Genomic DNA, 21,239 nt, shown 5'->3' with positions numbered 1-21,239 from the left:
CGATTTACTTGACGTAATGGTGTTTCTCCCTGTGGATTCATAGCACAGCAGTAGAGAAAGTGAGCTGTGCTTTAAGTGAAATCTCTGTTTACCTTTCTTGTGGGAGACTTTTTATTACAATCTCTCTCCTCTTTGTTTCTAATCTCATTTTTCTTCCTTTTTTTCTGTTACTAATATGTAAGATCTATACTTTAGCCAGTTTCTTAGCACTTATTTTTGCACTTAATATTTTCTTGATCACCGATTCTTCAGGGATAAAATTTTCTCTACTTCTAAAACAGTAGCAAGGTACATTGGTAATGCACAAGTTTAGGATTTCTTGAAATTACATATGATTTATTAGAATTTGAAGTCTCATTGACCTGACTAGCATTGTGCCTTTATGTTCTTGTGGTCTTTCATATTTAACTAAAAAACCGTTTTAGGTGAATGTCTTTGATCAGAAAAACATTTTTAAGTATAAATTTTTGTTGGGTAGTAGAGAAAGAAATTAAACAGCCAGGTATAACTACCGGTAACATTTTGATGTGTTTTTTTTCTCTTTGTATCTCTTGTTTTGCATATTGTACATGGATATTATAGATGTAGTTTTAAAAATCATGCTTTTCCTTTCTCCCACGTAACATTAAATTATTTCATGTTACTAAAAATTTAATAGCTGTGTAATATTCTGTCACAAAGTAGTACTTTATTTTGGTTAACATGTCCTCTATTGTTAGATATTGAAAATTTTTCAAGATTTTGGATTATAAATAACTGAGAACACCACCATTTTTAAAGACTGTTTTGCAAGGTGCCTTGGGAAAAAAATCCTACCTTATTCTTTATTCAAGATACTAATAATAGCCTGACCTAAGAATTTTAAGGACAAATATGGAATTAGGATTTTAAACAAACCTGTTGGGTGCCATGTTTGTTTACATTTGTGGATCTCACATTTTTTAAAAAAACTTTCACTTCTATATGGCAGACAACCTATGTACTAGGTTTTTCAAATGTGGATTGCTTTCTTCATCGAGACAAACTGGAGTGGGATCTATAGAACTTTTCCAAATAGGTGGAACATTGAGGGAAACTGCAAGAGGACTTCCCCAACTAAGGCAGGTTCTTCTATGTCAAAAGCCTTGTGTGAATGGAAAACTAGATCCATTCATACAAGATAAATGCAGAGTGGGCTATGAAGATACCGGTGCCTGAATAACACAAATTCACAAGGCTTTGGCCAGAGTTTTTGTTTGTTTCACTAGATTAGATATGGCCTGAGATTCTCCCAATAATTCAGTCAGAGAAAAAAGAAAAAGTTTATTGTTCGAAATTCCCATTGTTTAGAGCCCCTTTGTCACAGACTTGCACCAAGATCTAATACTGACCTTTCTTGTGGAATGAAAGGAACTGAGTTTAGAGTTCTTCGAGTCTTCTATTTAAAACTATAAAGGCATGAAGATAAATTTTAATGGGGGAGAAATAGCTAGGGTAATATACAATCTAAATATGGAAGTTTGGAATATTATTCTTCAAGTAATTATTTTGGATCAGAAAATTTGATTGCAAGATGTCAGGAGATTTATGTTTTTCTTTGCCCTGCCTCTGCCTTCCCCTTGCTAGTTTAGATTGGTCATACAAGTTAACATCTTGACTTTTCTTTGTAAATGAGTAAAATTTTATTGGTTATGTGTTCTACTTAAATAATCATTTCTCATTTTTATTGTAACCTTAAAATTGAGGACTTGGTTCCTACTACATGTCAGATACACACACAAACACATATACTCATATATTTTACATTAAAAATAAGTCAAAGGAATATATTACAGGACCTATATATTTTATTCTCTAATGACAAGTATCAATAGATTTATTTATCAGACTGAAGGAGACTCAGAATTAGGCTGAAAACTGCAGTAATACTAGGGGGGTGTTTTTTGCCCCCGTTTTCTTTCTTTTGTATTTCAGGCCTCCCCACTTTCATATGCTGCTCTTCAGAGTGCGATACAGTGCACATAGCGCTCTGAGGATCAGCTTTGTAACTGAACCTGACGAAACTGACATTTCGTCCAGCACTTGCACACTTCTTGGCATTTCTCCTGCACATTTGTTTAATCTTTCCAATTCACTTGATCCCCTAGCTTTAGAACTGACAGCTGCAATTGCATATGGGGGTTCATGAAGTAGTTGAATAATAAAATGCCATGAACTAGTTCTTGGATAGTTTCACTGATGACTGAGTTGGCAACTCAGAAATGCTATATATTTATTTGGCAGGTCAGGTTGAACATTACCTTTATTTTACAGGAAAAGAGTTTATATATAAAAGGGATTGGTAACTGATCCTAAGTGATGTAAGTTACATTTCCTACATCTTAGTCTTACTATTTATTGAGCATCTATTAGACACAGTGCTTTGTGTTACATGTACATAGTATCTAATCCTTAGAATAATTTTGTAAGAGAGGTGATATGATCCTATTTTTCGGATGGAGAAAGCAGACTCCATAAGTTTATATACTCATATCTACATATTTAGTCTTTCATGGTAAATAGCAGAATTGGAATTCAATCCAAGATCATCTGTTCCCAAAGTTTGTGGCCTATCCATTACACACTGTAACAATAATATTTTTTGTTGTGAATAGTATTTTATTTCCATTTTGCTGTTGGTGGACATTGACTTTCATGATGAAAGGTACAATAAACATTATTATACATGTCTTTGTAGAATTATTGGGTATGGGGTATGCATATGTTCAGATTTAGGAGATGTTGCTTAAGTTTTCCATATTCTAGTTGTTCTATTTCCTTGCTAATACTTTCTGTTGGTTTTAAACACTTTTAGCCATATAGCAGATGTCTAGTGGTATCGTTTTGTGATTTTAATTTGCACATCTCTGATGATTAATGGCTTTTATATGCTTATTGGAAATCTTCTTTTGTGAAGTGCCCAATCAAAACATTTGCCCATCATAAAAAAAAAAATAAAAAAAAAATTGGGTTGTATTTTTGTTTGAGTTCTTTATATATTCCAGGTCTAGTCCTTTGTCCAAATTTTGAATTACAACTTTTGTTTTTTTTTATCTCCTGTACATCTTCCTTTCTTATACTTAGTGATGTCCTTTGAATACTGATGTTCAATTTCAGTCTTTCCTTTATAGTTAGCTCTCTGTGTTCTTTTTTAAAAAACCTTTGCCTATCCAAAGGTCATAAAGTTGCTTTCCTATAGTATTTCTAGAAGCTTTATTGTTTTACCTTTCACATTTAGGTCTATGATCCATCTGAAATTGGTTTTCAAGAAAGATGTACGGTAGGGGTCAAGATTCACTTTTTTTGTCTCATCTGAATATCTAGTTTACTTAGCGTCATTTATTGAAAAGACTGTCCTTGGCCCACTTTTCCCGGTGACAACTTTGTTTTATGGTTTTGGCTGTGAATTCTGACATTTGACATTTCCAAAATCTAAACCAGGAGTGTCCAAAGTGCGGCCCACGGGCCAACTGCGGCCCATGATCCATTGTTAATTGGCCTGCAGCAAATTCCAAAAATATATTTAGTTTACTTAAATAAACCAGGTGAGGCAATACGTACTTCACTTCAAGGGAGTGGCCCGGCTGTTTGTGTATTTTACCACATATGGCCCTTGGTGAAAAACGTTGAAAAAAGTTTGGGCACCCTTGATCTGAACCATCTCAAATTCTTTTTGTAGTTTTACTTAAACTGTCTCAAGCATGGACCATGTTTCCTATTTCATCTCATATCACCTCATATAGTGCTTTGTGTACACTGTAGGAAAGAATAGAGAATTTACCAGTCATGGAAATGTTCTTATTAATGGGGAAACTGCAGTTGGGGTATACAAAGTCAGACAATTAAGTTCACAAACTCATCCTAGAAAAAGTGCTACATACCTCACTGCTGAATATCACTACGGTCACCTTCGAAGTACTCTTCTTGGGAAGATATGCACTGACACCAGTGTGTAGTCCACCCTTCAAAGCAATTTTGGAACTCTTTTTCTGGAATGGCCATCAGAGCTGTCATCGTATTACCTTGATGTCCTGAATGTCATCAAATGTCTTCCTTTCAATAGTTCCTTTATTTTCAGGTAAAGAAAGAAATCATTGGGGGCCAGATCAGGTGAGTAGGGAGGGTGTTCCAATACAGTTCTTTGTTTAGTGGCTAAAAATTCCCTCACAGACAGTGTGACCTGGTGCATTGTCGTGATGCAAGAGCCACGAATTGTTGGTGAAAAGTTCAGATCGTCTAACTTTTCACCCAGCCTTTTCAGCGCTTCCAGATAGTAAACTTGGTTAACTGTTTGTCCAGTTGGTACACATTCATAAGGTATAATCCCTCTAATATTAAAAAATGGTTAGCAACAGCAGTGCAACAAGTTCGCAAACTTAATTGTCAGACATACATAGTATCACTGAAGTGGAAGGAAGGGGAAATGGCGAAACATTGCTGGATGGAAACAGTTTATGTGTTGTTTCCAGGTCTTCCTAGCTGCACTTTTCCCATAAATTTCTTTCCACTGAAAATTATGAAGATTTGGATGATAGTCCCTCTCATTTGATTGTAAACAACTATCAGAGGAATCATTCATTCAAATCAGAGTTCTCTAGCTGCACTAACTGATGTGTTCTGTATGGGTAATCTACATATAGTTTACCAGAGTGGAGACCGTTTTTTCCCCTCATTTGTTTTGTTTCATTGGTTCTTCTTGATAGCCAATTTGATTTTTAAGTAAAGGATTCCATGAAAAAATTTTGGTTTTGGCCATAATGAAGTAATGTATATTGGAATATCCTCCTGCCATTGAAAAAAGCCCTGTAAAACAGTAAAAATATACTCAGCACCTTTTTTGCAGGCATGTAAGCCTTACATACTTACATTAGAAAGACAATAAGGTTTAGAATCAATGATGTGAGCTTCTGCCTGAAGAATTTAGAAAAAAAGCAAATTAAACCAAAGGTAAGTAGGAAAAAAGTAATAAACATAAAAGTTAAAAATACACAATGGAGAACAGGCAGAATAAAAGAAACAAAAGTTTGTTTCCTTGAAAAGTTTAAGAAATTGATATATCCCTATCAAGACTGATCTGGAATGTGAGAAGGCAGTTCCAACATCAGGATTCTTACAGATATTAAAAAGATCATAAGTGATTATTATGAACAACTTTATGCTGATAAATTCTACAACTTAGATAACATAGACAAATTCCTTTCAAAGACAAACTAAATAAAACAAACCCTGAAACAATAGAAATTTGAATAGCCCTACTACATAAAGGAATTGAATTTTCAATTTAAAGTCTTCTAACACAGAATGCCGAGATGCGGCTGGCCCAGGAACCACACTTTCTAAGAACTACTGTGTTAGGCTGTGAGGTCCATGAGGACAAGGAATAACTTTCAAAGCTCTTTTTATGATCTGTGGGGGACATTCTTGGTAAATGTTAAATAGAATCGAATTGAAGGACGTAGAACTAAGTAGAGAGTTTCACTCCCCTTCAGAAATCTAACGATTTTTTGCCTTCTTTCTTTGCTAAGGAACCTTTGGTTTTCTCTGATTCTTTTCAGAAAATGTGTATACTCTACTGAAATGAGAGTGCTGTAATTCCTTGTGTTTATGAAACTACATGTGATTAGGACTGCTTCAGGGTTTCCTTGGTGAACATCTAAAGCACGTTGCATTGAAGTGTGGGCTGTAATGTTTCAAGGCATGCTACTGTAATTTAAAATCATTGATCCTAGTTTCTTATATGAGTTCAACCAAAAATAACATCGACCTTCTTTCTAGCAACGGCAATTTGGTTTTTGTGGTGTGGTGTTTTTTTTAACGCAGGGCAATGTGTGTGTTTGTTTCCTGGCATTATAGTTTATTGAACATTCTGTTGTCTGATTTTAAAGAAAGACCTAAATTGCAGCATCCCAAATATTTCTTAAAATTCAAGGATTTGATCCAGCATTCAGGATTTTAAGTTGAAAATCCTTTAAAGTGAACAGCATTTAGGAGGCTATTGGCAAGCCTTATTAGAAAGTCAGACAGTGACTCTGAACAGTGAAGAGCTCAATCTGCAGGAGAAAACTGTACATCAGCTGAAAATAAAGTCTCTTTTGAGTCAGATTACAAGTCTTTTGGGGCAGAGAGTTTTGTTTATTTGAAGACACTTGAAATAAATATACAGATATTTATTGGGCCATTATAGAAGTTATGTTCCTGAGCATAGCCAACCGCTATTAAATCAGTTAAGTAGCTTAACTGCATATCAAAGTCTTCTCTCAAACCCCAATTACCCTGGCATGATTGAGAAAAAAATGAAGCAAACTCTTCTTTTGAAATGATTTAATAAAATTTCTTACAGTGTATAATATTCAGAAAAATCCCCAATCCTGATATGTGTTATACAAAAGCTTTTAAGGAAATGAATGAAAATGCTAATCACGATTATGTCTACATGGTGGTTTTATAGGTGATTTTAATTTTCTACTATTTCAGTAATTTGCAAAAACATGTTACTTTTTTGTCATTTAGTTATTTTTATTGTTTAATGGAAATATTTGGAAGAGTTAACGAGAATAAAGCAGAGATTTTTCTCAGAGTAAGCTTAGCAGTTAAAATTAGTTGTAGCTCACATTTTAAATATACTTAGAAATATATTCAACAGAGTGTATATCTGAAATTGCTATAGTTTTTAATAAAAGGATAAAACAGGATGTATAATTGCTTTCAAAAAAATAAACTATTTGTAACATACCCATATATATAGATAAATGAATGTTCAGAAAATAATCTGGAACAAGTACCCCAAGATATTAATAGGGGTTATCTCTGAGTGATGAGAGTAAGGTACATTAATTATCTTTTTGCTTATTCTGTTAAAAATTGTTTTGCAATGAATATGCATTACTAGTTTATAAAGTTTTTTTTTTTTTTTTAAAGCACGTATGGGAGTGAGCATTGCTTCCAGCTTTGACAAAGATGTAAAGCTGGTGCTGCCCTAAGCACAGCAGCCCTGCTCTCCAGTGACAGACAATGAAAGTGGAGACGCATGAAGAGAATGTAGTTGAATGCTTATGGACTGACCGGCTGTAATAGACTTCTGGGTCAGCTGACTGTACGTTGTGCTTTCAAGAGGAAAACTCCATGGTGTGAGCTCATTGGAATAGTGTTGGGATTTAGATGACTGCCCGGTTTAGGTCATGAGGGTAAAGTCTCGGTCATAGCTAGGGTAAATGGAGCTCTAGCATCAAAGCTGACAGGTGGTCATTGTCCACCCACCCTGGAGAGCAAGGAAATAGGGCACTGCAAAAAGATTTAAAAAATGGTTTTCACTTGATTTGCAGGCTCGCTGTGTGGACCTTTCTTTTTCAGTTTTCCCTCAGAAAACATACGAGTGTAGTGTATCAGTGAGCTCTATAGGGTTCTTCGGTATCTCTTGGGCTGCCAAGCATCTCCTCTTTGAACTCTACTCTGTTGTCCTGGAGAAACTGTGGTATCTTGATAAGTAAAGTTCATTAGTCCTGGGACATAAGCTTCCTGCCTATAGGTTCCTTGAGACTAGAGAGCACACTTGCTGCTTGACTTATTTCAGAACTTGTCACCCACTCCTACTCCCAGTAGCTCAGATGTGCCTATGACCTGGTTCCACGGTCACTGCCTGGGTGAGTTGGAGTGGTATAGCCACTTTTTATTCTTTTGTTCTTTCAACCTCTGTGACAAGCACCTACCGGACACTGGGGATTCCTCGGTAAACAAAACAAAGCTCCCGTCCTCCTGGAGTTTACCTTCAAGGGTGGGAGCCAGAAATGTAAAATGAGTCCAAAAGAAACGTTTAATATAATGTTGGGCGGTGATAAGTGCTATTAAACAACAATAAACAGAGCAAGGTACTGGGATGAGTAGAAAGAAACAGACAGGGTTGTGAGGAAGGAAAGACCTACCTGAGGAGGTGGCATCTAAGTGCAGACTTACATGAAGTGTGTTGTGGAAGCAAGAGGAAAATCTGGGTGAAAATGTTCAGGCAGAGGGAACTGCAAGTGTAAGGGACCTGAAGCAGGAATGAGCCTTGGCAGGGAAGTACAGTGGTACCTCAGTTTTCGGATGTCTCCGTTGACGAACATTTCGGTTTACAAACTCCGTAAATTTTATGGACCTATGGTATCAATAGGTAGTAAAATTCATACTAAATTTTCAGTTTTAGGGGTTGATTTTAAAGCTCTGGAACGGATTAATCCATTTTGCATGACTTTCCATGGGGAAACTGCACCTCGGTTTTCCAACGTTTCAGAACTCGAACAGTCTTCCGAAACGGATTATGTTAGAAAATCTCGAGGTACCACTGTATTTAAATTCCTACAACACTGTTACCGGGACTAGCTCATAGCAGATAATAAGGTCTTTACTTTCACCCCCTTCCAACCATATACTCAGTAAGATATTCTTTAGCTTGTTTTCTTATAAAGATTAAAAGCTTCCATTCAATCAGCGGGGTCCTGTGTTTGAATTGATGACTTCATATTTTGCCAGTGAATTACTATGTACCATCTAAACACATATACTTGTGGTTCGTTTCATGAACGTTTCTTCAGTGAATGTTAATTGATCTCACCTGATAGATTGGATGTGATGGAGGCGGTAGAAGGTGGAGAAAGAGATGAAGAAAGGGGTCGCTGAAGAGAGTCCTATAGAAAGAACCAGGAGAGTTGGTCATGAGGCACCCTGGAGGAAAGTATGTCAAGAAAGAAAGTGAGATGTGCTCCGAGAAGCCCGGGGATACAGGGACTAAATGGGGAGCTGAGGATTCGACAGTTAGAATGTCCCCACTGGTCAGCTGTGTGTTGGTGTGACTGAGGTGGGCTGAGGAGCTATGAGGTGAGGAAGTAGCGGCAGTGCCTGTAGAGTTCCCATCTTTTGAGAAGTGTGAACGAGACAGAAAGGAACAAGGTTAGACAACTTGACAAGAATATGAATGGAGCTTTTTTCCGTGATAGGAAATCATTTCCTTGTTATTCTTGGCTCAAGAGTAAACAGTTGCTTACCCCTGCCCCCTTTTAAACATGTTTAAAATTTCGTACAGCTGTATAGTTTGCCGGGTATGCAAAGAGAATTCACTTAATGGGATCTCACCTTTTCTTGAGAGAAAGGTGCCAAATATGCTATACCTGTTTCTTAGATGAAAGCCCCAAAGCTTAGTGGTTGTTGCAGAGAACTCATCCCACTAATAAGTTGTGGGGCAAGAATTTTTATCAATATTCCAGCCCAGAGCTTGGGACTCTGTATTTATAGCATTAATTAACCATGATTTGCCCCATGTTCAACCAGTTTTCCTCTGGTTACCCCAAAAAAGAATCCAGAGCATTTAGATAGAATTTACAGGCTGAATAACAAGGTTTTCAGAACACCTCTGTATGTTCCCCCCGCACACACACCCATCTCACCCACCTGTGCACTCTCATATATACACACACCATCCAGCCTACATACATATCCCGTCAAACACACATCTTAAAGTCGGGCACCTTCAAATGTTTACGATGGATACGCCACAGTCCTAGTCTCAAAGGACCCTTGCCCACAAAGCGTGGCTCCTGTCTTTTCAATACTTTCCTCTTTCTGGGATTTGGACTTGGGGTAGAAAGGTAAAAGTTAGGTTAGAGAGAATTGATTTTATAAAACTAGACTAGAAGCCATAAATAAATCCCTAGGTTTCAACAATAAGGGTTCAGTTGATCATTATATTGCTTTTTCTCCTCACAGAGGAAACCCTGTAGAACTTAAGCTAAACAGCTTTGTGTACATTTGGTCTAAAGCAACAGTTGTTTACATGCTTTGGTCCTTTTGGATACTTTTTGATTTACAAGGATTAGCTGTTTAGCATTGGATTTTATGAGTACAAAACCTGTTACAATTTTCATTCAGATCTCAGCCCCTAAAATATGAAAAAGGAGGTTCATAACGTTGATATTTTGATAATTTTTACAAGATGGCATATTGGTGTATCTTTGCTGCTTACCTAGTGCTATATACCTGTATCACTGTTTTAGCTTGTTAATGCCATTTCCCCGCACCCACAAGAAGTAAAAGTCTTTGTTTCTCAAACGTATTACAAACTATCAAGAGAAAGGAGCCAATGTTTCCTTTTTTTGTTTATAGATTTTAGATCGGAAGTTTGAAAATTGTGGAATCTCCTAAGTCTTGTTTATAGAACATTCTTTGTTCTTAATCCTTCTTTGCCTTGTCACATCCTCTCAAAATATGTAACATACGTATATTTATTAATGTAATTAATATATTAGCATAAATATATACTGTATTGTACATGTGTACTCCCTGTAGAGAGTCTTCACTTTCATATATTTTATAAATTTTCTTAACAAAACAGAAGAATTTAAACATCTAGATTCCAATTTGGATGAGTCATTTCTTGAAAGAATGGAGAAGAATGAGGAGTGTGGAAGGCAGCACACCAGGACCCAGATGCTTGTATAATTTCCTTCCACCTCTGTTTTAGAGTCAATATTAAGGATTTGGAAGGAGAGGGAATATTACCCTAATGAAGGCAGTAACAAATAGTCTAATGATGTGAAGAATTGGATCCCATTTTTTTCATTTGACTTCCAGTTTTAATTAAAAAGTATCCCTGGGGCATTGGTAGACCTGGTTTAGAGTCCTGAAAGTTGGACTTTATTGAAAAAGTGCTGCTAATATGAGACCCCCTAACACAGACTTATCCTCCTCAAACACTTGTTTTCTTTGCAGTGTGGTACCTGGGCAGGTCCCAGAAGGGAAAGCACTTCTCTGAAATGCTAACCACAATAGAGGAATGATAGGCAATTTTTTAAAAAATGCTTCCATAAAATCAGGCTAGACTCTACGCCATCATTTTAACCCCCTGCAAACTGGGCAAAGTTCCATTTATCTCAATGTGTTTTCTTTTACATGTAAGGTACTCTGTACCCTGCAAATACATTTTTGTTGTAAATCATCGCAAAAGGAAAACGAATTGCAAAAGAAAAAAACAGTCACAGTAAAAAAAAAGACAGCAACAAACAAACAAAACTTGCATATTAAGTAAAAATACAAAGTTCATGGTCACAGACTGAAAATATCTAAGGAAATGCCACCTCTTTACAGATGTATTTTGTGTTTCAGTGTCTGTGGCTGGTTCGCTCTGTTGTTTAATCTGGTGCTGTGTAGGCTTACGTGGTAAATCTGCTCTCCAATTAGGATAGGTAACTTGAGTCTTTTTCATTGTCACAGACTCCAACCCTAACAATTTCCAGTCACTTCATCATATAAACCATTCGTTGAAAAGGAGTTTCAGCAAGAGTAGGAAGAGAACGTGGAAAGCGCAGAACGGGCGGCCCTGTTACTGAAAGTGCACCCTACACGGGGTGCCTTTGTGCAGGTACAGTTGCCGTCTCACCTGGTGCTTCAGTAACACCTGCTCAGACCATTGTCACACCACATCTAAGGGTTGTACCCAGAAAATTGTAGTATGCCGTGTCCTTCTGGGAAATACATATTTGTTCTTGTCCTTGTTGCTCTTGCCCTTTCTCCTTTTCCTCTGAAACCAGTAAGAATGAGAAAGAACGCTCTGTCTTCTAACATTCATTCTTATTATTGTAGAACAGAAAAGGTCTTTGGAGATGATCGAACCGAGCTCCCTCCTTTTGGGACTGACCGGCACAGGACCAGAGAGAGTAAATGGTTTGTCCAGGTCATACCACTGGCTAAGCAGGGACAAAAGTCCAGGATTCTGAATTTCTAATTAGGGAGTCTTTCTATCGTTAGCTTCACAAAAGCTAAAGTGCTTAAAGACATCGTTCCCAAAATATGTGCCTAGCTGCTCTGGGGTACCACTGCCAACTCACAGGGGTGTACCTGCAGGGTATTTTGAAATTCCAAGGGAAACACAGACATCTATTGAACACTATGGAAACTATTAGCTCCAGGGGGCTCACAGTTTTAGTGTTAGATTATACTGTATTTCTTTCAAGAACATCGGAGTTTTGCAGAGCTGGGGTTTTGGTGAGTTACTGTGATAACAGGCAAGTACCTAGTAAAATCAGTGTGTAACAGGAAATGAGGATGGAGGCATCTAATATGAACCTAAGGCATGAGAGGCTGTGCAGGGCCCAACAGGCCCCCATATCCCATTAGTAAGTAGTGGTAGGGAGTTAAGAATGGAATACATTTTTCCATTTTTCTTGAAATTGTTTTATACTATGTTTTCCAATGGTGCCAAGGCACTCGGTCAAGAATAGTTATTAAGTTGTTTACTTAATAAGTGGAGCTCTTGAGGGATTGCTCTTGGCCTGGGGTATCATGAAAAAGTTACTGGGATGCTAAGGACTCCGTGATTCAAAAACATTTGGGAACCTCTCACTTAAAGTATCTTCTTGTATGAAGCGTCTTACCAAGGAAAAGAGACAGGCTGAGTAAGGGTGAATGAAACGGGGTGTATTCAGTGGTGAGGGGAGGCAGAACAAAACTCTAGGGTTATTGGATCACTGCTTAGCCGCACAATGGTTGTTGGTACAGCAGATTCTAGGCAAGGTTGCTTCCTGCTCAATATTTGAAGAAGATAAACTATCAGGCTACTCTGCTTCCAACACCTTTTTATAGGGATTACTGGCTCTTTGTCACATGCCCTGCTGCTTACTTTTGGGGGCCTGGGTATTAGGTTGTGGGCAGTGTGGCTTACAGTGTGACATGTGGAAACAATGTCAGAGCACTCAGAGGTGTGGAGCTGAAGAGGTCACCACTGCTTTCTTGCCTGTCTTAGATCTGCCGTTGTTTTCCTTTTTGAGTAATTTTCATATGATCAATCTTCTAGAAACTGTGAGCCAGCTTCTTTTTAGTTTTTATATTGGGTCTTGCTAGTTAGTAAATCTACCCAAGAACACAGTAGAGGGAACCTTGAAAAATATCTGTAGGAGGAATGAATAATGTTTTTAGAAAATTATCATTTGACATTAAAATTGTGGAAAACAGGAGAGCAACGTATCACCAATATTTATTTCTCACAACTGCTTTTACACTTTTGAGGTAGGTAACCTAGGCTTTTTTTCCCCAAGAATCCTTCCCTTTTTATGAACATTTACTCATAGTAAGTGTTCAGATGTGTTTTCTAAGTAGCATAATGACTTAGACCTAAGCTTTGGTCTCATGAGGGTCTAGTCTCAGCAATGAGCTATAAGGCAAAGAGCTTAACTTCTGAGTCTCAGTTTCCACATCTAAAAAATAAGGATATTAATGCGTTCTTCCTAGTTCCTGTGAGATTTAAATTAAATATTTGTAAAGTGCTTATTAGAGTGCCTAGCACATACTAGGGACTCAGTGATAGTACATTGTCATTCATATACCATCAATATTGCCCTTTTGCCACATAGTCTTTATGACCATGTTTTTAATAACTGCATGATAGTCTATCAAGTTGTATGCATTCTTATGTGAGTAACTATTCATCTATTATTAGATTCTTAGGTTGCCTCTAACTTTGCACTAGAATAAAAAATTCTGCAGCACACTGTTATTCATTCAGCAGATTTGATAAGTGCCTCCTGAGAGCCAGGACCTTTGCTTGGCATTGGGAACACAGACTGCAGAGTGGCACAGTCCTGGCCTTGAAGGGATCACAGTCTGCAGGGGGAGATGTGTACAGATGACTCTGGCCTGTGGTAAACACCATCACCTCCCAGGTTACTGAGAAAATGAAGAGGAGGGGAGAAAATGTCAGACTCTGCCTGGAGAGCTCAGGGAAGGCAGGAGAGGGTTGTAAGAGATGAGTTAAGCGAGGGCTTTTTAAGCCATCATACAGATTTGGGTTTTTATTCTCAGTGGAATCGGAAAGTCGGTGTTGAGAAGAGAATTGGCTTTATCCACTTAGGTTTTACAGCCTGTTAGGGGACAAAAGGGAAGCAGAGAGTTCAATTAGGACATTATTAGAGAATCCAGGTGAGAGATGGTGTGGCCTAGGTGGGAGTGGTAGAGGGGGTATGAAGTGGCCAGATTGGAATAGTCCACAACATGAAGGTTCGATGTGAGGTGTCCAAGAAAGAGAAGAGTCAACGATGGACTTCTAGGCGTTTAGCCTGAGTTGATTGGAAGGGTGGAGTTGCCATTTCCAAAAACAAGGAAGGATTCGGGAGGAGCGGGTTTGGAGAGAAAATCAGGAGTTGTTTGAGGATATTATGTTTGAGCTGTTTATTAAACAGCTAGGGAGAGATGTTCGATAGGTAGATGTAGGAGTTTGGAGTTACAAATGCAGGATGAATCAGTATATTTATGGCATAACACGTTTTAAAATTTGGTACCATTAGTGCTTTTAGCCATCACTCCTCTCGTATAGAATTTCCTCTGGTATTTTCATCTTTTTAAAAAATCCAAGTAAACATCAGAGTCACTTTGTTAAATTTATGTTTTAAAGTATATTGGAAATTTTACTAGAAGATTAGATGTATAAATTTACTAGAAGACTAGAAGTCTTTTGGGTAGGCTTGGCATATTTAAAATGGATCTTTGTATCCAGTATCACATTGTCTTTCCACTTAGTTTTCCTTTTATTTCTCCCAATAAGAGTTCATTTCCCCCCCCCCACATATATCACATACATTTCTTGATAATATTATTCCCAAGTGTCATACACTTTTTGTTGCCATTGTTAGTAAATCTTTTTTCATTGGTATTCTGGTAGGTTTTGCTCGTATAAAGGAATTACTGTATATTGATATATTTGGCTACTTTATGAAACTTCTGGCACTGTAAATAATATCCTACCTGGTTTCTTTGATTTTTCTTTTCACCTAGGAGTAGAATCATATCACCTGCAAGTAATAATTTTGTCTTTTTCTTTTCAATATTTGTGTCTCCCTTCTGTTCTTGCCAAGAAAAAGAAATCCTAAATTTAAGATATAGGGGGAAACTACAAAATAAGGAGGCAATTAATACCTAAAAAAATCTAGTCACAGCTTACTATGTTTGTTTTGTTTTGTTTTCACTTTAGGCTTGTCCTAATTATTTCATTTCCTAGTCCTTTTATAAATTCAATTTTGATGGCCTTTTTGTGTGCCTACAGCTTATCTGTTTTGCATTTGTGCCTTACCTTGAATGGTTGATTTTGGTGTGGTGTATTTGGTTTTCAGCCATTTCACTCTTCTGAGGACTTATTCTGGTTGATCACCACGGATTGGGGGAAAAAGCTCTTTTCCTACTGAGTCAGCATTTAACTTTCACGGATGCTGGGGGGGGGGGGGGAGAAAAACCCAGCAGAGAGTACATAACCAAACGCCTTCAAGCCTATAATTGGATAAAGCACTAATGAAAAATTTAAATTCAATAGCTTTCCCCCATCCCATCAACATCACTTAAAAAACAATTGTTTTGAAAGCTGTTGTTTTCACACTAAAATACTGTAGTTTTGCAAGGTTGAAAATTATTTTTGTTTAAAAAATCTAAATACAAAACCTGTTTCACTTTTGATGTAAACTGCAAATCAGAGAACAACTTGGCTGATGCCCCTTAGATATATTTGTAGAATGCTTTATCATAAATTTTCAAGTTAACTTTCCAGTTTTGTTTCCTGTTGGTCAAGTTTAAGCCTCCTGTGACCTTTCTTCTTGAGTGAGCAGTGGACACTATCTGAAATGTTAGGACTTGGTACCATGAAGGACGGATTGGCTGGAAAGCTTTTAATTGGCCTGCAGTGCCTTGTTTAAATAGCCAAACACCTGCTAGGCAAGCCCTGCACATGTGAGTGGCTATATGTTCCTTCCTTTAGGATTTGCAAGGCTGGAGCACAAAGACAGCGATTGTTACCCAATAAGCAGTAGTCACACACTTCTACCAATCGCCTTAGGAGGGCTGGTTACCATGGAATCCACCATCTGTTCACTCCCCGCCGGAATGTGATTATCCTTGCTGGGCTGGGAACTGGGGGAAGCCGGGGAGCATGTGCTGTGTGAAAAGATCTGCAATGGACTGGGTTAATGGGAGGCTAGATTTGGCTCACTGGAAGAACAAATGAAGGGAGTTTGACTGCTACCTTTTGTGACTTCTAACCAAGAGAAATAAATTCAGTTTTTATAAGGTAAGTAACCCTGGTACTATGTATCCAGTTTGTACTATGTTTGCTGTGGGGCATTATCTCCATGTGGTTGAAGGAAAGGGAACTATAAGCTCTTCTAGAAGAAATCTCCAGCATTACACACTCCTGTCGTATTGATTTTAAGCTGCTCTGTGATGCCCGTTCAATTACATGTTAATGTTGCAAAAATGAAAGAATTATTCTTTACTCTTTAAAGAAAGATTTTGTGCCTGTGAAATTGTTTTATGACCCCTGAAAGTGGCAAAAAGACAATCATTTGTAATGGTTTCTCAGAGTGTATTATACCGATATTCTTTTTGAAATACGCCTTTGGCCACGTGTTCAGTGTCTGTTCTTCAAATAAGAAAATGTCTCAGGTCAGGGACATTTGTAGGTTATGATTTAATTAATGATTATTCTGGCCCACATGACTGACTTGCCTTCACTAGCTCAGGTTTTGAAATACGTTTATGCAGTTTTATTTTGCAATGCTTTTACACAAGTTTCAAGGGCCTGAGCATGTGGAAACAATGTGACAGTGCTTTAAGGGCGGACATGCAGGCACGCTGATAAAGGAAGGGGCAAAGCTAGGAAGATCTGCTTCTATTTCAAGGGCTTCCTTTGTTTTCCTGTTTCAACAGCCCCTTAAAATGTGTGGTACATATTGTAAGCAGTAGAAGGAGATTTTGGTGCTAACAAATGGATGACTGACATTTTTCTGTGTGGTTAAGAGGTTGGTAGCTCAAACAAGGGACTTCTATGTCCTTTGTAAAGCAGCATTGTATCCCCTTCCCCAAAACTGTGCCCTAACATATAAAAGTGAAAAACAAAAAGAGTGCTGTCTATACTCTGGATACTTCTTTTGTGTAAGTTTTTCTACGATTTAAACCGCCAGGGCTCTGTGAGTCTAGCTGGGTCTGCCATTTTTATTTGCTATAGGAAGGATTGCAAGGACAGGCTTTGCTTATGCAGCTTTAGTCTTTCTAATTATGCTGTTCAGCTGTCATCTTGGACATTCCTGCCAGTGTCTGCTCGGAGAGCCAGAAAAGGTCATTGCTAATAGACTGTTTAATTTTCTTTTTTTCATGATAATATAAAATGATATTAACCTTGTGTTGGTTAAGGACTCATGTTCTTACATCGAGAACAGGTTTTTAGGACGGACTTACCAGTTGTGGGTTCTTGACATTAATTGTAGTTGACTTTAAAATTCTTACCTTTTGCACTTACTGGTCTTTATACCTTAATATTAGTATTTAAAAAATTTTTATATGCAACATGACATTAGGTATATACTATCTTTAGAAAGCATATTTTTCAATAATAATAGGTGTATGTCTGCCTGAAATTTTCCTTAGCAGCATTTGCAAACATTTGTAGGCTAATCTTGTAGTATCGGGATAACATTTTTATCCATGAAAGTCAATCGTTCATAAGCAATGTAAGTTTTGGAAGCAAATGAGAGTGTGTGAAAGCAAACCTGAATGAAAAAGCCTGAGAGTGAATGGGTGTGAAGTGTATGAGCATCTGTGTGCCTGGCATTCTGTCACCTTAGCAGTTGCACTGGGCAGGATAAATCTATACATTTCTCTAGTGTTTGTGAATTTCTTTATCTTTTTTTTTTTTTTTATTGTTACTGAGTCAAAATTATGACTGTGTGCTTTTAAGTGGGTGTTGATGTTGGACTTTATCCCAGCGTTTTATGGGTATTGGCAGCACATAGTCATTCATTTTCACTTTTAAGCATATTTCTTAGTATGTTCCTGGACTAAGTTTTCCAAGTAATTACATAATAAAGCCAGAAGATTTTTCAAAGTACGTTGAAAACACTTTATTCCACCAGCCACTGACAAGAAGCTTAGGGTTACCCTTTCTGAAATTGGTGAAGAGGAGTGGGCAGCAGAGACGGTCCCTGGAGCACCTGCAGTGCCAAGCAATGTACCTGAGGGTGAGGGGTGCATGGTCAGGGGATGTGTCGTTCACTTGAAGAGCTGTGGTTTGGGGGCCTGGGGTTTCTTACTGCCCATGGTGAGGTGTTCGCTTCTATTCACAAACACTGTCCGTGGTCAGACCCACCACCATGTCCAGCGTCTTGTGGTAACGAGTTTAGAACATCCTCAATTCTCAGGCTGCTACGAAGCATTGCCTTCTGGTTCTCAGTGGCCTTGTCTGTGAGGCGGGGCAAAGAGACTCTATGTCAGTGAGTTCTTTCCACTTTCCAGACTTTTTGATGGCATGATGCTTTTCAGTCCTTCAATACAACTTGAAGATTTTACTAAATGGCAAGTTTATATTTATGTTTGTAAATATGTAAAGCTACCCTTATTGAGAGTTATTTCTTACGAAGTGTTATATGGATGAACAAAACAGAAGCTCTGAAGAAAGTGCTGGGAGTGATTCAAATCCCTAACAGTCTGAGTAGATAGCAAATCCACCCACCACTAGTTCAGCACAAGTAGTCAAGTCTTTTCTGCTTCTTCCCTTTGACACATGCTGGAATGCTGCCTGACTTGACTGATAATTAGACAAGTAGGCTACAGGGCTAATAAATAGCTATTAAATTCTTAACATTTTTCTTCCTATATTTTATTGCATTCTGTCTAACCTCTAAATTGAGTCTTTCTGTCTATTTGCTTTTGGGGTACAGATTTATAATCCATTTTTTGAAGTTAGCTACTTTTGGTCATTGTGATCCACTTGGCCCATGACCTGTCTGAGCTGTCAGGATCATCTTGTTTTAACTCATTTTACAGAGAAGAATCTGTAGCCCATAAAGATTAAGCAACTTGTCCAGGGTCACAAAACTTGAGTTGCAGAAACAGCTAATGTTGAGTGTTGTGTGTTAAATGCAAAGACATGGGGTAAGTTCTGCTGACGTCCTGCATTGTTACTCTTCTGAGGAGCAGAACATTAAGTGTCACCTTGAAGTCTCACAGATGGGATTTTCGGGGATCTGAAGTGAAGGAGAACCTGCGGCTGCCGTCATTGCTGATGCTGTGTTCACATGTCTCCGGTGTTCAAGCTGTTTACAGTGTACATGACTTTTAAAAATAGATGTCCTGAAAATTGCCCCTTTTTGCCCTCTCCCACAATTCCATATTGCCGTGGTTTCAAGAAATGCTTAGAATGAGTTCATTTTGTGTATTAGTTAAAATACAGAACTACAGGATGTGACGGCTATAAAGCGTGCATGTGAACGATGCACTCACCCAAAAGCTGTGGCTCAGAGGTGGTCGTTGCATTTGGCAGGATTTCTCTCTATATGAGTGTTCCATATATTTGACTATCAGCAGCTGTTTCTTCTGAGATACTTTCTCTTTTTCTGTTTTTACAACTGCTCCTATGTTTCCCTGTAAAATAAAAAGGCAAATGTTCTATAAAGTGCCAATGAATGGATCTGTGTAGGCAGCAGCACATCCTTGGCACCGTTTCGTGCAGTGCCCTCATTCCTTTCTCAGTTGCCACCACCTAAAGCCCAGGCATGGCTTGATGGAGTTGTAGAAGGGTGTCCAGCAATATCTCATTCTTGGAAAAGTTCCCTGTTTTACCAATAGCTCCCACTCGGTGGGGCTGATTGTTCTTTGGTAACAAATGTGTGGAGTTACTGACTTCCCCTGTAGTCAGTTGTTTCCTTCCTTTCTTCCTTGTCTGCTTAAATCCTGTGTTTTTAAAAATTTTTTACCAGTTTCCTGGCCCAGAATTCAGATTAATGAAATCACCAGACAAGATGTATCTCCATAAGGAAAACAGATGGCATCTATTAGACTTTTTAGATCCCTATTATATGTACATTGCTAGATGTTTATTTTCACATATATTAAAGCTCTGTCAGGATCCTCTCATTTTAATTTTCTGATTTTACAGAGAAGAATCTGAAGCCCATAAGAATTAAGCAACTTGTTCAGGGTCACAAAACTTGAGTTGCAGAAACAGCTAATGCTGAGTATTGCATGTTAAATGCACAGATATGGGGTTAAGGTTTTCGGACTTCCTGCGCTGTTACCCTTCTGAGGAATAGAACATTGGGTGTCACTCTAAAATCTCACAGATGTGCTTTGCAGTATGCCCAGAGCAAGAGCAGGTTTGAAGGATATTTCCTCAATAACCAAGGTTCTAAGAAACAGACCTATTTCTCATTATAAATGCCTACAGTTTTAAAAAAGTATAAGTGCCAAGCCAGCTAGATATTTGTGCCTTTTAGTTTGCATGTTCCCTCCTTTATATCCATGTCTATGGAAGTAAAATGGTGATCATAATGTTGATTGGTGACTATGGAGCCCAGAGCAGGTGGGGCAGAGCAGTAGGAAGGACAGCCTGAAGGGCAAATGTAATTCTACTCTAGGGCACACTTGTCACCTGGACAGTACATTCCTGTTGTGGGTTAATGCACCCTCTTCTGTGGACATTACTGGAGACATACAATCTGTGTTTGCTTACCCGGCCCTGCTTTCCTCTGCTCCCCTCACCCCACCCACCTGTTCCAACTTGGGAGCACCTGCGACTTTGTTACTATTATCAGTGTTAATCCTGCATTCATTCATCGAATATTTATTGAACATTTACTCTGCTGGGCAGTGTTGTTGGTGAGGAGTCTGGGGCCCAGAACACAGTAGGCAAGGACCTTCGTGAAACTTACATACTGAAGGGCGGAGACACAGTGCACAAATACGTGAACAGTGTCTTTTCAAACGGTGACAAGTATGTGAAGACAAAATATGATGTGTTAAAGAGGGATTTTAGGGCAGCCAACTTTAGATTGGGTCATCAGGAAATGCTTTTCTATGGAGGCCTCATATAAGCTGAGACACAAATGATAAGAATCCAGGTGATCCAGTTGGAGTGTGTTGTCCCTACTTTATTTGGTGGAAATTGAGGAAAGCCTGTCATCAGGATCATTCCTAGTTCAATTAGTGCTGCAAAACCACATTACACGTTGCCTTTGCTTTTCTTTCAGGACTTAATACTGAATACATGTTCTTTATCAAAATCAGAGTTTGGTGGGTAGCATGGGGAGGCATTTCTATACAGTGAGTCGGAGCACAAGCAGACCTAGATGGCGCCCCATCTCACTGGCTCCCTGGAGGTGTCTAGGACAGTTACTTTACCTCTCTAAACCCATTTCCCTGCTTATGAGAACTTATCATTGGTATTAAAG

At 38.3% G+C, this 21,239-nt stretch overlaps 1 protein-coding gene across 4 annotated transcripts in view; it reads left to right on the top strand.

Moving 5' to 3' along the window:
- Positions 1-21,239, top strand: part of FGD4 (FYVE, RhoGEF and PH domain containing 4) — a 183,323-nt gene that overhangs the window by 63,555 nt on the left and 98,529 nt on the right. Inside the window, exon 1 of one of the 4 annotated variants that reach the window (XM_019736687.2) lies at positions 15,891-16,087. The exons of the other annotated variants lie outside the window; for them this stretch is intronic. The gene's annotated coding sequence lies outside the window, so the exon portion shown is untranslated. Of the gene's footprint in view, positions 1-15,890; positions 16,088-21,239 lie in introns of those variants that run through there. 4 annotated transcript variants of the gene reach the window in all.

This window comes from Rhinolophus sinicus, linkage group LG02 (assembly GCF_036562045.2).
Source record: "Rhinolophus sinicus isolate RSC01 linkage group LG02, ASM3656204v1, whole genome shotgun sequence".
NCBI classification, from domain to species: domain Eukaryota; kingdom Metazoa; phylum Chordata; class Mammalia; order Chiroptera; family Rhinolophidae; genus Rhinolophus; species Rhinolophus sinicus.
Note: the sequence above shows the minus strand (reverse complement) of the source record. Positions and strands in the feature narration are given on the sequence as shown.